Here is a 16,889-nt window from a genome sequence, read left to right on the forward strand (position 1 = left end):
GATATTATCTTGTGATTGCATAGATGTTATGTCTTTTGGGTTTTTGTTTTTGTTTTTGAGATGGAGTCTTTCTTTGTTGCCCGGGCTGGAGTGCAGCAGCACTATCTTGGCTCATTGCAACTTCTGCCTCCTAGGTTCAAGCAATTCTCCTGCCTCAGCCTCCTGAGTAGCTGGGATTACAGGCAGGTGCCATCATGCCTGGCTAATTTTTGTATTTTTAGCAGCGACGGGGTTTCTCCATGTTGGGCAGGCAGGTCTCGATCTCTTGACCTCGTGATCCATCCGCCTCGACCTCCTAAGGTGTCGGGATTACAGATGTGAGCCACCATGCCTGGACTTTTCAATCCATTTTTAAACTCTTATCCTTCTTTCCCATTCTCACCTTCTCCTTACAGATAACCAATCTCCTTAGTTTCTGGTTTATTTTTCCAGTGTTTCTTTTCTCACAAATCTGCAAATACATGTATATTACATGCCCTTTTCTCTTACAGCGACCTTAGCATGGCTTAGATTCCTTTTGCACATTGCATATTTTTCATTTAATGTTGTAGTCTGGATGTCACTCCATATTACCTCTTAAATATTTACTCATTTTTTTTACAACTGCCTAGGACTCCATTTTATAGAAATATGCAAGTGTACTCGACCTCTCTAATGTATAAGCCTTTGAACTTTTTCAAGGTTTAGCAATTACAAACAATGCCTTCATGGATAACCTTATTTATATTTTTGAAGTTGAATTATTAAGGAAAAATCCTAGACATTCATTTATTGAGTCAAAGGTAAATGCATACATAATTTTATTTATATTGTCAAACTCTCCCTTATAAATGTACCAATTTACATTCACAATAGCAGTGTTTGAGAGTGCCAGTTTCCCTTGAGCTTTTCCATGAAAACGTGTTGTCATACTTTTAAATTTTTGTTAATATGAAAGGTAAGAAATAATATTTCAGTGGCCCATGCCAGCAATCCCAGCACTTTGGGAAGCTGAGGCGGGTGGACCACCTGAGGTCAAGTGTTTGACACCAGCCTGGCCAACCCAGTCTCTACTAAAATTACAAAAAAAAATTACCTGGGCATGGTGGTGGGTGACTCCCTCCCTCCCTCATAGATTAGTCCCCAGTTTCAATTGTTGCAATTTTTTTATATCCCTGAGTATCCAATATTTAGTTCCCTTTTATAAGTGAGAACATGTTTTCTGATCCTGTGTTATTTCACTTAGGATAATTGTTGCCAACATCTTTAATCAGATATGCAATGTGTAGAAATATGCTAGGAATAGAAGCATACTGAATATGGACATTGATGCTGTGTCATTTTGTTCTCTCTTAATCACAAGGAGCCTGTCTAAGAGAATATAGTTATCTTTTGTTTCAAAATAACTTGTAGAGTTGTTGTTTCTTGTTAATCTGATTTTAGAAAAAAAAATATGGTCATTATGGAAGACAGAAAAGTGGAGAAAATTTTAAAAGAACAAAATTGCCCATAGTCTCAAAACCCCAAATCCATCCCTTGAAGCATTTTTATTATACTTTCCTCCAATATCTTATGTGCGTATGTGTGTGTGTGTATGTGTGTTTTATAAAGTAATATTATGCACTCCCAAAGGGAATATAAAGTAAACCATTTCATTTTTCCAAACTAAATTGTTATGGACCATTTTTCTATTGAAAATTATGTCACTAAATTTAAATACAAAGTATTTTACCCAGCTATTGTTTGAAGAAAGCAAAGTTGTCTAATTACAGTATTGTATATTGTACTCTTTTAAAAGCTTCATATATTTACAGATCAAAAGCATGTAACAGCACACCTGGGTTGCTATAGAGATGTCTAAATTGTATCAAGATTAAAAAATACTTCAACAATAAATGCATTTTTATAAGTATGCTAAAAACTTACCATAACTTAAACACCCACAAACATGTTTTTTTTTGCATCAGTATTCTGGGAAAAATATAGGTGCAAGATATTATATGCCTTTTAAATAGCTTCATTTTCTAAACATATGTCTTTTTTCTTCTGATACATCATTTCCACTTACTTATTTTTGACTTTAGAATTGTCAGTGAAAACGTTATGCTCTTCAAACTCTTGAAATATGGCCTGCCAAACTGATAGTGTGAAGTGTGGAGAAAAATAATATATATACCTACATTGCACACATGTACATATACATACATGTATATATGAACATATGTAAACACAGACATGTTATATTTATATAAATGTGTTTTTTATATTTGTTTCTTCTCTATGTTTGTGCTTACAAACAGAGCACCAGCATGAAGATTCTTAAAATATACATAGGACAGAATCAAGGTCCTCTGTTCTAGATAAGAGTCATCATGCATATTCATAGCTCTGAAATTATGTGATAGTTTAGGGAGGATATTTCTCTAGCGACCTTTAACCTTAATGTCAGGGTATTGATTTGACAAAGCATCTCTAAAAATCCATCACTTAATAATAAAAGCAAAGTTTAACATTATTATTTTTTTTAAACCCCCAAACTTTAAAAAGCTTTGGGGTAGGCCAGGCACGATAGCTCATCCCAGCACTTTGGGGAGCCGAGGCGAGCAGATCATCTGAGGTCAGGAGTTCGAGACCAGCCTGATCAACATGGTGAAACCCCATCTCTACTAAAAAGACAAAAAATTAGCTGGTGTGGTGGCGCACTCCTACAATCCCAGCTACTCAGTAGACTGAGACAGGAGAATTGCTTGAACTCAGGAGGCAGAGATTGCAGTGAGCTGAGATGACACCATTGCACTCCAGCCTGGGCAACAGGAGTGAAAATCTATCTCAAAATAAAAAAGAAAAGCTTTGGGGTAACTCTATGAGAAATACCTGACTTTTGTAGGCCATGACTACAGAATTTCATGTTGGCAGTGGCAGAAAAGAGAGTGCAGATGGGGTTGAGCTTAGGTTCCCATCTGTGATAGCAACTTGCAGCAGATACATGGCTTATTGCTTCAGCTATTTTCTAAATGCTGAGATAGAGTCTTGAAAAAGAGCAAACACCAAACTCATGGTCCTTTAAGCAGAATTTATCAACTGGATTCAAAAGAAGCAAAAACATTAGCATGTTGAAATAATATCGAGGTAGAGCCTGAGAAAATCTATTAATATCAAGTAGGAAATAGAACAATCAGAGCATGGTATAGTGATGTTAATGAACAAAGATATCAAGGGAAGAATCATAAATTCTTACTGCTGAAGTACTAGCCCTGCAGGACATACAGCCTGCATGAAGTCTAGGCTACCTGGGATTTTTTGTTTTTTTGAGACACAGTCTCGCTCCATCGCATGATCTCGGCTCACTGCATCTTCCACCGAGCTTAAGTGATTCTTGTGCTTCAGCCAGCCGAATAGCTGGGATTACAGGTGTACAACATCACGCCCAGCTAATTTTTGTAGTTTTAGGCTGGTCTTGATCTCCTGACCTCAAGTGATCTGCCCGCCTCAACTTCCCAAAGTGCTGGGTTGACAGGTGTGAGTCACCATGCCTGGCCAGGTATTTTTAAACTTCTGGATTTCTAGTGTTATTCTCATCTTCGTATTGCTCTATATGTATCTTTTGATAACTCCTCCCTTTATTTGAGCTGGCCTGGTTCTCTACACTTTGAACCATTGAAGCTTAACTAAAACCACACCCTTTCTCACCACAGTCGTGTGAGTTCTCTTAATTTTCTTGAGTTGTAAATTAATTCAGTCGTCTGCCATCCATTCATCCATCTAATCCAAGAACCAAGGCGTTACTTCATTCTTCCCTCCTCTTCACTGACTTCCCCACTTTCCCAATCTCCACTCTAGACCCTGTCCTTCCATTTCATTTTCTGCATTAATTAGTGCTCTTCCTCCTTAATAGTATCCTCTCAGTATAGTAATATATCTTCCTCGAACTGCCATGAAATCTTGGAAATTTTTCTCCTACCAGTCTTGTTTCTTTATCATTCCCCATATGTTCTTTCTGAGTAATTAATATGATACATAATAGGACTATTTGTTTTTCTGATCTTAAAGTTCTATCACAAGTCTCTCACTGTCTTAAAGTAAGTTCTCCATGACTCAGTTCTCTCTGCTTCAGCTTTAGCTCCTGCAACACTTCCTGCCCCACTGCCTCGGATTCAATTACTTTCCCCATGTTTATATTCTCATGCACCTCCCTCTGGTTCTTCAACACTTAACTAAATGCTCATTTCTTTTTGCAATAATACTTTTTTAACAATTACTTTCTACATGTTTATATTCTTGTGCACCTACCTCTGGTTCTTCAACGCTTAACTAAATGCTCATTTCTTTTTGCAACAATACTTTTTTAACAATTACTTTCTACATGTTTATATTCTTGTGCACCTACCTCTGGTTCTTCAACACTTAACTAAATGCTCATTTCTTTTTGCAACAATACTTTTTTAACAATACTTTCTTAAACACTATCTGGACCCTCCTCTGTGCTTCCAAATCTATGCTACCTCTAACTGAGCACATCTCATTGTCTGCTGAGTAAATATCTTAATTGGTCTTCCACTAAGCTGTCAGCTTGTTAAAAGGGAGGACTTTTTTATACTTAATTCAAAACATGGAACAATGCCTGGAATATGCCAGTGACCAGTGAATGTTTGTGAGATAAATTTACCTTGGGCATTGCGGTCCCTTAGATGTACATGACCTCCAGAGTCCTCTCATATTGTCCACTTGATCCATGGTTCTCTGCAGCAGCATTGTCCATGGCGACTGTTTACCTGCTATGACAAACCCCGTTTGTGACCAGCACTGTGCCCATGAGAATCCATGGACACAGCTCAGAGATGCCTAGAAAGAAGGCTCTGTAGAATACGTTGAACTACTGCATGATTCCTGAAGACTGGTTTTACTAAGATCATCATTTGCCCTTCAGTTTTGTTGTACAGCGCCTTCAACATTACCTTCCTGTGATTGACCATACATTTAGAAGAACCCTTCAGTTGCTGCTTTTTGTCTTTGCCCTGCTTTAAGAATAAAATCGGTTATTTTAGAAAGATATGTTTGATAGCAACAGGAAGGGCTGAACAGCTGTACCGAGTGCAGAGAAATAAGAGTCACCTCAGGCATCAAACTGTTCATAGTCAGATTTAGAGGAAGTCAATAAATAAACTTGCTTATACTTTACTATATTTAGTTTTGATTTATTGGATGAAATATGTCTTTAAATATCATCATAAGAAACCAAGTGTTGGGTAATGTTTTAGAGTTTGAATTGGAAAAGGATTTCAAGTGTGAGCGGTCAGTCTCCTTTGGAGACATTTCACAGGCACTATCATTAGTGTCAAGTGGACAGCCCAGGGGGGCCCCTTTACATTTATCATCTTTGTTCCTAAAAGATCAAACGTAGTTTTTCCTTGTACGTACAGAAGCTAGGAGCTTGCCACTTTCTCAGGAGGTGCTAGCTCTGTGGCTGAATTCAATTTGTGTTCAGAACTGCCTGAAGCAGAATTTCATACATCACCAGCTCAGGATCTCACCCTTGCAATTATCCTGTTGAAAGACTGTGGCAGGCAGAATAGTGATTTCCCCAAAATGTTCACAACCCCTGGAACTTGTGAGTCTGCTATCTTTTATGGCAAAGGGGAACTGAGGCTGGAAGTCAGTTGAGAGATAATCCCGTATTATCTAGGTGGGCCTAATGTAATCATATTGGCTCTTAAAAGCATAAGAGGAAAGAAGAAAAGTCATTCTAAGAGAAGTGATAAAGCTAGAGGGAGGGACACATAAGCTCAAGAATGTGGGCAGCCTCTAGAAGCTGGGAAATACCTTCAGACATATTCACCAACGAAACATGGACCTCAGTCCTACAACTACTTGCAAAGAACTGAATTTTGTCAGTAATCTGAATAAACAAGGAGATGGATTTTTTTCCCTAGAGCCTCTAGAGGGCCTTCCCACTGACACCTTAATTTTATTCTGGTGAACCTCATGTTGGACTTATGACCTACCAAACTGTAAGATAATAAATTTGTATTGTTTGAAGCCACTAAGTTGGTGGTGATTTGTTACTGCAGCATGGAAAAGCAATACAATGATCTATGAAAAACATTGATCATCTTATCCTTGAGAGGGCCAAGAATGTCTTAATGAATACTGCAATCCGGCTAGGCACAGTGGCTCATGCCTATAATCCCAGCACTTTGGGAGGCCAAGGCAGGAGGATCATGAGGTCAGGAGTTTGAGACCAGCCTGGCCAAGATGGTGAAACTCCGTCTCTACTGAAAATACAAAAATTAGCTCGGCATGGTGGCAGGCACCTGTAATCCCAGCTATTCAGGAGGCTGAGGCAGGAGAAATGCTTGAACCTGGGAGGAGGAGGTTGCAGTGAGCTGAGATCACGCCACTGCACTCCAGCCTGGGAGACAGAGCAAGACTCTGTCTCAAAACAAAAACAAAACAAAATAAAAAAACAGAATATTGCAATCTAACTGACAAGAAAAGATAAAAATAAATGGAAATTTCAACAGTGATGAAAGAACAAGACAATATTTTAAGACAGTAATTGGTTGAGTGGTATATAACCATGCATGATAAATTGGCAAATGAAATCTGCTAAGTTTTGAGCAAATTCTTAATGTGAGAGTTAGAAAGAAATGAGTCTCAGTTTCCTGATCTCAGGTGTATTTTAGAAGCTAAGCACAGAGTTGGTAGATAGTCTTATGAACACTGCTTTATTTAAGAGAAAATGATATATCATTAGGTTGAATATTTCATGATACTGATATATAGAGATTCCAGTTGACTTTGTCAGAAAAATGGCAAGAAGGAGACTGCATAAGAACCAAACTTTAATGTGCAAGTTGGAGGATTTGAAAAGGGATCAGATGGAGAGGCTTTCCAGGAGAGAACAAATTGGTGAGCATTTCAGAGTTGACAATGTCTACATTATCTCCCGAGACATCAAGGTCAATGCACCTGTGCTCAAAGCCACCCACAAAACTGACTGAAGTCTATCCTCCCACTCCAGGCCCACACTTACTCACAGGCATAACTCCCTTACCTCAGCAGTGGGCAATACATAATTTCTGAAAATGAGACAATACAGAGTAATCTCTCACGCATCTTTCTTTGATTTAACAGAGACCAGCCTGAATTGTAAGAAATTTAGAGAAAGGATTCACTGTTATTTTGGTTTTCAACTCTTCTCCATCTGGGACAAAATGAAGGCCACTGGAAGGCAAGAGAAATACTCAGATTATTACTCTTTTCCAGCCAGATGGGGGAGTATTGAGGGAACAAGGCGATGACAAAGATGCTTTTAGAACAGCTCCTAATGCTCTCTCTCTTCCTAAACGGATATGGCCAAGGCTGAGAAGGGAACCATACATAGCAGAAATGATCCCTCAAAGTGCCCCAGCTGCTCACTGACTCTCAGGCCTGAAGATAGTCAGTCTAGAGGCAGATGCTGCATCTAATATCTCTTCCTGCCTGAGGTTCCGTAGAGTCCAGTTCCTGTGGAAAGCCATGTAGGGCAATAAAATGAGTGTGATCTTCTTAGTAAGAAGTTATGGGTAGAATTTCTGCCTTCGTGTTTGTTAATAAGAGGACTTCATGTGAATTACCTAACCTCTCTGGACTTTATTTGTAAATGGCACCGGTGATATTAATGGTGCCTCTCTCAGAGTAAGCATTTATGGATTTTTATATGATTTTTAATGAGATAAATCCAGTGAAATGTGAATTATAAAATGTTAGTATTCTTGTAGTTAGTATTATTGTATTAATTTTCTAGAGCTTCTATAACAAAGTACCATCCCTTGGGTGGCTTAAACAGCAAAAACTTATTTCCTTAAGGTTCCAGAGGGTGAAAGTTTAAGGTCAAGGTGTCCACAGGGTTGGTGTCTTCTGAAGCCTTTCTCTTTGGGTTGTATGGCCGTATTCTCCTTATATCCTCACATGGTGTTACCTTTGTGTAGATACATGTCCAAGTTTCCTCCTATGAGAACACCCAGGCACACTGGATTAGAGCTCACCCTAATTACTTCATTTTAATTTACTTTTCTCTTTAAAGACCCTTTATCTAAATGCAGTCACATTCTGAAATACTAGCTGTTAGGACTTCAGCATATAAAATTCTAGGGGGACACAATTCAGCTCATAACATTATTACAATTATTATTATTAATTCCAGTTCAGTGGTTAAAATAATACTTTGCATTATGACGGTCATAACTTTATTAAAAAACTGAATACCTATTTCAGGTTCCTTTGAGGCTTTACAATCACGAAGTCACTACTTCTCAGAAACAACAACAGCAAGCTGGCAGCCTGGCTCCACTGCCTCTCCTTTGCTCAAATGGCCACTGAAACCAGTGCCTTGGCCTCTGTGGGCTTTGCCACCTTTAACATGAAACTTTCTCTTCATAATATGGACTCATTTTTTGTGCATCATAAGGGAGTCGTTTGAACTGTAGAAGTTGACCCCAATGACAAAATAAATAGGAAAAATAGCAACTTTCTGTAGTAACTCTAAATTTCCTTCTGGGAAAACACACAAACATACATGTGTGCACACACACACACACATACAATCTCCCACCCCTCCAACTGCTAAAATTTTCATGCCTAATTGATATTTTTTGTATAGCCATTTAAGCTGCTTTCTTCTATTATGGCTTCTCTCCTACCAGGCACAGAAACTGTACAGGATATTTAGGGAGAAGGGCTGTATGCCACACTTCCAGTAGTCCCAATTGTATCCAGTCCTCTGACAAGCAAAGACGTGGACAGTGAGTTACATTTATCCTGGGGAAACTGATCAAGAAAGAGAAGCCACCTGGATAAAACAAGTCAAGGAAATTTGCCTACTCAGAACCATGATTTGAGATGCTAATCATTACAGAAGCAGGTTTTATTGGTCCATTTAATTTGATTTGGAGAGAAGTCTCCCTAAAGGATTTGGGGATTTTGCAGACCTAAGGCACTAACATACAGAGTAAAGTTGGATTTTACTCTATTAGTTGTCCCTATGGAATCAGTTCATCAAGGCTGCTAATAACTAAAGCAGTGGCTTTCAAACTTTAATGTCTTTAAGAATTATCTGGAGAGCTTGTTAAAATGCCACAGGCTCAAGAAATTCTGTTTCATTCAGTCCTGAGTGGGATCTGGAAATCGACACAGTATCAAGCCCGCTTCCTCACCCCAGGTGATTTTAATTTTTCTAACAAACACTCATATACTGTTTATTATATGTCAGACACTGTTATAAGCATTTTATAAATGTTAACTTATTTAAAGTCAAAAATTTACATTTCGTTATCCATTTTTTTTTTTTTTGAGATATGTGTGCCTTTACTAACTAAGGCACTACTTGAGGGGGATGAAGTGGAAGAAGTGGGTGGCTCCGATGCCTGGCCGGCCGTGCTTCATGGGCTTATAGGTGATGGAGAACTCGCCCAGGTAGTGGTTGATCATCTCTGGCTTGATCTCCACCTGGTTGAAGGTCTTGCTGTTGTAGACGCCCACCATCTCCGGCAGGATGATCATGTCCCGCAGGTGTGTCTTCACCACTTCCGGCTTCTCCACGGGCGGCACCTCCTTCTTGGCCTTGCGCAGGCGCTTCAGCAGTGAGCGCTGTTCCTGCTTCAGGTCGGGGTCCAGACGCCGCCGCTGGCCACCAGTGTACAGCTTCGTTAGCTGCTCGTAGGACAAGTCCAGCAGCTGGTCCAGGTCCACGCCACGGTAGGTGACTTGCAGAACGTCCGCTTCTTCATCTGCTCTACCTCTGCCATCTAGGAGAGCAATGGAGACGGAGTTGTTTATCCAAGGGCAGTCTAGCAAGTGGCAGAGCTGGGGTTTGAGTTCAGGCAGTATCGTTCCAGGCCACCTTATTTTGATGCACATTCTCTACCAGCACACTTCGAGAAACATCAGAGTAAGGAATATTCATACAGACGTAGCAACTTCCCCTATAAAGTAAATGATTCCTGTCAATTATGGACACCTGTCTCTTTATTGAAAACCTAGTTTGTGCTAAGTACTCTGGTAGACAGACAAGCTTTGGTTTTTTTTATAAGTATTACAAAATAAGTGTGAAAAAAATTCTAAATTAGCCTTAGTTAACCCATTTGGGTCTCTCTGTGGCCTAATGGTGGACCTAACTCATGTGGAAGATGGAAAGCCAATGTTTCTATGCTTCCAAATGCTCAAACTGCTGCTTGATACACCCTGGCTCCATCCAGTGCAGAACTTAGGAACTGATGCCCCTATGGTTTTTTCTTTTTCTTTTAAAAAAGTGTGCGTTTGAAAACAGTTTGAAATTTACAGATATATTTAGACTACGAATAGTATAAAAGACCTTCATATACATATCACCCAGAGTCACTGACTGTTAACATTTTTTCCCATTAGGTCCAGCCTTTGCACATTCTCTCAGTTTCTCTCTGTCCACATGACATATACACAAGTTTTAAAAATTAACTTTAATTTTTGTTTTAAGTTTCGGGGTAATGTGTACAGGATGTGCAGGTTCATTACACATGTAAATGTGTACCATAGTGGTTTGCTGCACCTATCAACCCATTACCTAGGTTAAGCCCAGCATGCATTAACTATTTTTCCTAATGCTCTCCCTGCCCGCACCCCACCCCCTGGCAGGCCCCAGTGTGTGTTGTTCCTCTTCCTGTGTCAATGTGCTCTCATTGTTCAGCTCCCACTTATAAGTGAGACCATGTGGTGTTTGGTTTTCTGTTCCTGCATTAGTTTGCTGAAGATAAAGGCTTCTAGCTCTATTCATGTCCCTGCAAAGGACATGATCTTATTCCTTAATATGGATGCATGATATTCCATAGTATATACACAATTTTTTTAACCATTAGTATCATTAGCATTTTCTTATGGGGGAAGTGTTGGTACTTTGTCCAACACATAAATAATAAATGAAAAAGTTGGTTAGAATGTAATTTATCCACTTGGCACAATCATTTTAGCAGTTTTAGAAACCCTGTAACTGGAAATACTTACCTGGAATCAGTTATTTCATCACATCATTTAATTTCCAATTGATCATTATAGTCAACATTATTATAACTGTTTTTATTGAGCACTTGTTATGGGCAAAAAACTTTTTGCATTATCTTATCAATCCACCCAACATTATAATATTATAATCCTCTCTGTCCCTGTAACTGTAATTCTTCCAATCCTCCTCTTCACTTATGCTCCTGTAGCCACGCTGGCTTCCTTGTGGATCTATGAGCATTCCAGGCACATTTCGGTCTCATGACCTTTGCACCTCTGGTCTATCTGCTGAAATATTATTAATTATGATATTCCTAAATCTCTCACTTTCTTCAATGATTTACTCAAATATCAACATGTTAGTGAAACCTTCCTTTTCCATATTTAAAATTTCAACACTTCCCTAATATTTTCTTTCCTCCTTCATTGTTGCCTCGATCCCATCTAACATATGTAAATTACATTTTTCTCCCTTAAACATTAGTTCAAGAGGCCAAGATATTTTTCTATTTGGTGCATTCCTGTTTACCAACTCAGAGAAGTGTGTCGTACATACTGAGGCCCTCTTTAAATATTTGTTGAATAAACACCCATTGTTAAAATACAGAAAAGGAAGCCTAGAGAGGTTATATCACTTAGCCAAAGACAAGTTTCTGGAAAGTGTCAAAGCAAATATGGTATCAGGAAATTGCTTGTAGAGCCTAAATTCTCAATACATCTAGTCAGCTGGGAGAAACATGAGGAACATAATTTAGAGTTTTGCATCCTAGGGCTTCCATGTTTTTGGTGGAAAATCTGAATGCACACACTTAATGGCTCTGATTTTTGTGGTCGCTTGTGCCCAGCTTAACCACGGAAAATAATTTGACTCCGTAAGAATAAGTGATTTTGGTGGTAGTACTATAGACATGCCTCCCATTTGCCAATATATTTGCTATTTTCCTCATACTTTTCCATACATTATTTCATTTTACTTCGTAATGGGACAGTCAATCAGGGTTCATTATTACCTTTGTGTGGATGAGGAAGTAGAAGCTCATTTCGGTTAGTGATTTTCTCAAGGTCATACAACAAAAATATGGTGGTATCAGAACTAGGGGCAAGGTTCCCCATCTCTGACATGATTTTTTACTAACAGTTTTCTTGCTCAGCCACTCTTGCTACTATACTCTATTTTACAAAATAAATCTTCTAAAAAAATAAATTCTGGCCCTATAAAATTGTAGGTATGGTAAGAACAGTAGTCTCAATGGTATCTACAAATTCCTATATTACTTGGTTAATTTTACTCAGCAGTACCAAAGGGTAGGAAGCTGAGCAAGACCCTCTGGTCATTTGGAGGCAGACATTTAACAGTAAATTGAGACTGAATCTTACAGTTCCCAAACCTGGCTTCCTGAGTGACCAAGCAGAGATGGAATTTAAGGAAGAAGCATCTTCCCTGTAAATTCCATCATTGTGGTCACCACAAATTACAAATACTTACAACTGAAATATATATCTAGAGACATTACCAGTGGCAACTCCATATGGGTCTGTAACAACTCTATTCTTGCTTTCTCTGAGGAAAGAATTTAGCTGAGAGACAGAAGGTAGAGTGAGAGACTAAGGAAGTTTTAGAGCAGGAGTGTAAGTTTATTAAGTTTTAGAGCAGGAACAAAAGGAAGTGAAGTATACTTGGAAGAGGGCCAGGCAGGTGCCTTGAGAGATCCAAGTGCCCCATCTGACCCTTGACTTGGGGTTTTACAATAATACATTGGTATGGTTTCAAGGTTTGTGTTTCTTCTCCCCTGATCCTTCCTTGGAGCAGGCTGTCTGCATGCACAGTGGCCTGCCAGCACGTGGGAGGGGCTGCATGTGCAGTGTGCTTACTGAAGTTGTGCACATGCTCACTTGAGGTGTTTTTCCCCTTACCAGTCAAGTGTTGCAAGAAGGTCATATACCAGTTAAACTCTGCCATTTTGCCAGTTAGTGCACATGCTTGAGCTCCACTCACCCAACTCCTGTGATCTTATCAGAAAGCTGCTGATCACCAGCTTTTTGGGTGTATCTATTTGGAGACTGCCTTTCCCTGGCACCAGCCACAACCAATTATTATTTTAGAGCAAGTTTAACATCTGCCTGACCATCTACTAATGGTCACCTGACATTCCTGGGAGTGACGCTGTCTTGCCCTGCTCATGTCTGCCTCGATACCTACTCTAGCAGAGGTATTCAGTCCAGTCAAATAATAGATTTGTTGTCATTGTCAGTCACCATCAGTTGTTTTATATTTCCAAGCAGTTTTTAACTTCATTATGTCTCTTAAGGGCAATGAACATATTTAGCTTTCATTTAAAATAACCCAGTGATATTAGTATAATTAATAATCTCCTTTATTATCACATTCCAAAAAAATTCTCAGAGTTGTTAATGGCTTATTTAATATCTTGCAGTTAATATCACTTACTCTCTTGAATGCAAGTCTGTGCTTTTGTCACCACACTGCAGTGGGGCAGGAGAAATATCTGGCATATACTAGGTACTCAGTTGACATCAGCTTTCTCTTTCTAATTCTCTCTTCCCTATAATTATTTTATCATCTTGCAGCTCTGTGAGATGATTGGGTATTTTAATCTCCATTTTGATGAATGAGAAACTGAAGCTCAGAAAGCTTTTGTAATTGATCCCAAGAAGTGGAATTTAAATCCAACAAACAAAGAGAAACTAGTGTACTGAATATTTGCATTAGGTTTTATATGTTCCAGGTCACATTTCAAAGTTGCCTTTCTGTTAGACTTCACAGTTGTCAGGACTACTAGGAAACAGGTTTCTTGATGGTTCTTTTAGCATTATTTGTATTCAGAATTCTTTGGTTCTATTTCAACTATTTACTGTTGCACAACAAATCTATATCTAAGGTTAGTAGCATAAAACAACAGGATTGCATTATATGTCATGGTTTTCCTGGGTTAGAAATTTGAATAAGGAGATTATTGTCTTCCACTGGATATTCACAGAGATTACTTGATAGTGTTCAGTTGCAAATGCGCTGGTCTGGAAGGCCCAAGAAGGCCTCTTGGTGCTTTGGAAACGATAGAACCTTAGAGAAAATGGTGACTGGTTGAAATGGCTAGGAGGCTAGGTTTACCCAGGACTATTGACCAAATGCCACACGTGGCCTTTACAATATGATGGTTTCAAAGTGGTTGGATTTCTTACATAGTATCTCAGTGCTCCCATAGAGAGTTTTCCAAGAGACAGGAAGTTGGTAGTGTAGCAAAATTAGTAACACCACTTCCACTGATCAAAGTAGTCACATGCATGTTCAGATTCAAAGGAAAGAAGGAAAGTGGTATAGACACAACATCTCAGTGAGAAAACATCACCAAACTTGTGGTCATCTTCAATAATCACATTTTGTGTAGTTCTACTCTATGAGGATAAGCGTGATGGCGTCTGACCTGGTCGCAGTCTGAGCTGTACAGTAAAGGATGGGGGTGATGAAACGTGGAGTGATGAGCATTAGAAGATGCTGCTTGCCTCTGAGAAGGATTCCCTAGGCAAAAAGTGGAAAGTAGTTAAAGTTGATCATTGCTGTTCTGTGTGCTATTAATCTTGAGGTGAAGGTTTTGGGAAACTGAATTCTGTTCTAGCAACCAGTGCCTGCCATCGCCATATCTACTAGGTTTCCTAAGACAATGTTTCCCAAATTGCTGCAATTCTGTATCATGTTGACCATTTTTACCATGTCAGGGTCCTTCTTGTAGCATTTTTTAACTTCTTTTTCTAACTTAATTGACTCCATTTTATTTAAGTTTTAAGATAAATGTTCATCACTATTATATATGGAAAGCCATTATCACTTGTCATAAGTAGAGATACTTCTGAAAATAAAAATGAGAACTATGTAGTGTTATTTAATTCTAGCAAAAGACATGCAATCTTTTGTTAAAAGGGAAGAATAGGAAGAATTAGGCATTGAAGACATACTATCACCAAATGAAGACGTTTCTCTTGACTTGAAAAGACTTGAAAAAATGAATGGAAAAGGAATAACTTACTCAGCATGCAAATCGAGGTTACACAATGATCCGCCTGAATAGCATGTAACATCATCTCATATGCTGTAATAGTATGGGGTATTTCGGGAATGTATTAGCTAGATTGTGCTATGTAGAAACCACCTCAAATCCTAGCAGTATAAAATAATCATTTGGTTGCTAACCAATATGTGGGCCAGCAGTTCTGGCTCAGTTCAGCTGAGACAGCTCCTTTCTGCTCCATGCTGTGTTATCTGAGCTCATAATATAAAGTTGAGCAGGCCCAAATAGTGTGGCTGAACAAGGAAATTGTTGGCCTCTTGAGATGGCTGGACATTTTTCACCATGCGATCTTTTATCCTGAAGGGGGCTAGTGCAGCCTTGCTCACACAGTGGTAGCAATCAAAGTGGACAAGAACTTGGGCCAGAACATACATTACTCCCATCACATTCTATTGGTGAAAAGAAGTCACCACACCAGCCCAGATTCAGTGAGTGGAGCAATAGATTTTACCTTGTAATGGCAGTGGGAACAAATAATTATGGCCATGTTTTTCTTAGAAAGCCTCTCATTTGGGGAGGCTTATATTTGCAATTGTATAGCTTTGACTTAAAGCTTGGAACTGAGCCAGATCATATATAAGCTACACAAACTACTTTTGTTTCTCTGTCTTAAGACCTAGGAAAACATTTCTCAAGATGCACTTCATGAAGAATTGGTGTTTAGTGAGGCGTTACTAAGTATTCTGGAAACAAACATCCAAAATACAAGGCTTCTAATATTTTAGGGAATGCTGTAAAATATAATTCACTTTAAAATTGACAATGTTCATGTGAATGTATCAAATAAATTGAGTAAACCAGTTTTACTCAGTGTCTCAGACTGACCCCAGAACACTTTGTTCATAGACCTTCCAAGTTCCATTTAACAAATATTTGTTACATACTTTGTTCCAAGTCCTCTGCTAGACCTTGGGACTAGATCAGTAAGCAAAGCACATGCAGACCCTTTTCTCAAAGATCATACAGTGTGGTAGGCAAGCCCAACCCAGATGGCCATACAACTACAATGGTTGCACCAAGAATACATATATTAGGAAGAAAACATACTGAATATTGTACGGATAACCCTCGAGCAACACAGGTTTCAACTGTTTGGGTCCACTTGTATATGGATTTTTTTCAATAAATATTTTGGAAAAATTTTTTGGAGATTTGTAACAATTTCAAAAAACATACAGATGAACCTAAAAAATTAAGCATGTCATGAATGTATAAAATGTGTGTAGATACTAGGCTGGTCATGGTGGCTCATGCCTGTAATTCCAGCACTTTTGGGGTGGAACACCTGAGATCAGGCGTTCAAGACCAGCCTGGCCAATATTGCGAAACCCCGTCTCTACTAAAAATACAAAAATTAGCTAGGCATGGTAGTGTGCACCTATATCCCAGCTACTGGGGAGGCTGAGGCAGGAGAATTCCTTGAATCCTGGGGGCAGAGGTTGCAGTGAGCTGAGATCACATCACTTCACTCCAGCCTGGGTAAAAGAACTAAACTCTGTCTCAAAAAAAAAAAAATGTGTAGATACTAATCTAATACAAAGTACATGCATCTATTATAAAAAGTTGACACTTACGAAACTTATCCACCCAAAGATTTGCAGATCATACATGGTACAATTCACAGTCAAGAGAAATGTAAACAAAAATATGCAGCTTGGCGTGGTGGCTCACACCTGTAATCCCAGCACTTTGTGGGGCCGAGGCAGGTAGATCACCTGAGGTCAGGAGTTCAAGACCGTCCTGGCCAAGATGGTGAAATCCCATCTGTACTAAAAATAAAAAAATTAGCTGAGCAGGGCGGCATGTGCCTGT

General features: G+C 39.0%; 1 protein-coding gene and 1 pseudogene across 3 annotated transcripts in view; one reads left to right on the forward strand and one right to left on the reverse strand.

Annotated features, from left to right (window-relative positions):
- DPP10 (dipeptidyl peptidase like 10) overlaps nt 1-16,889 on the forward strand; it is a 1,408,189-nt gene that overhangs the window by 1,141,076 nt on the left and 250,224 nt on the right. The window lies entirely within an intron of this gene.
- Nucleotides 9,340-9,764, reverse strand: LOC105728155 (small ribosomal subunit protein uS19-like; annotated as a pseudogene).

Source organism: Aotus nancymaae, unplaced genomic scaffold (assembly GCF_030222135.1).
Source record: "Aotus nancymaae isolate 86718 unplaced genomic scaffold, 86718_ANA_hifiasm-v0.15.2.pri h1tg000029l, whole genome shotgun sequence".
Classification (NCBI taxonomy): domain Eukaryota; kingdom Metazoa; phylum Chordata; class Mammalia; order Primates; family Aotidae; genus Aotus; species Aotus nancymaae.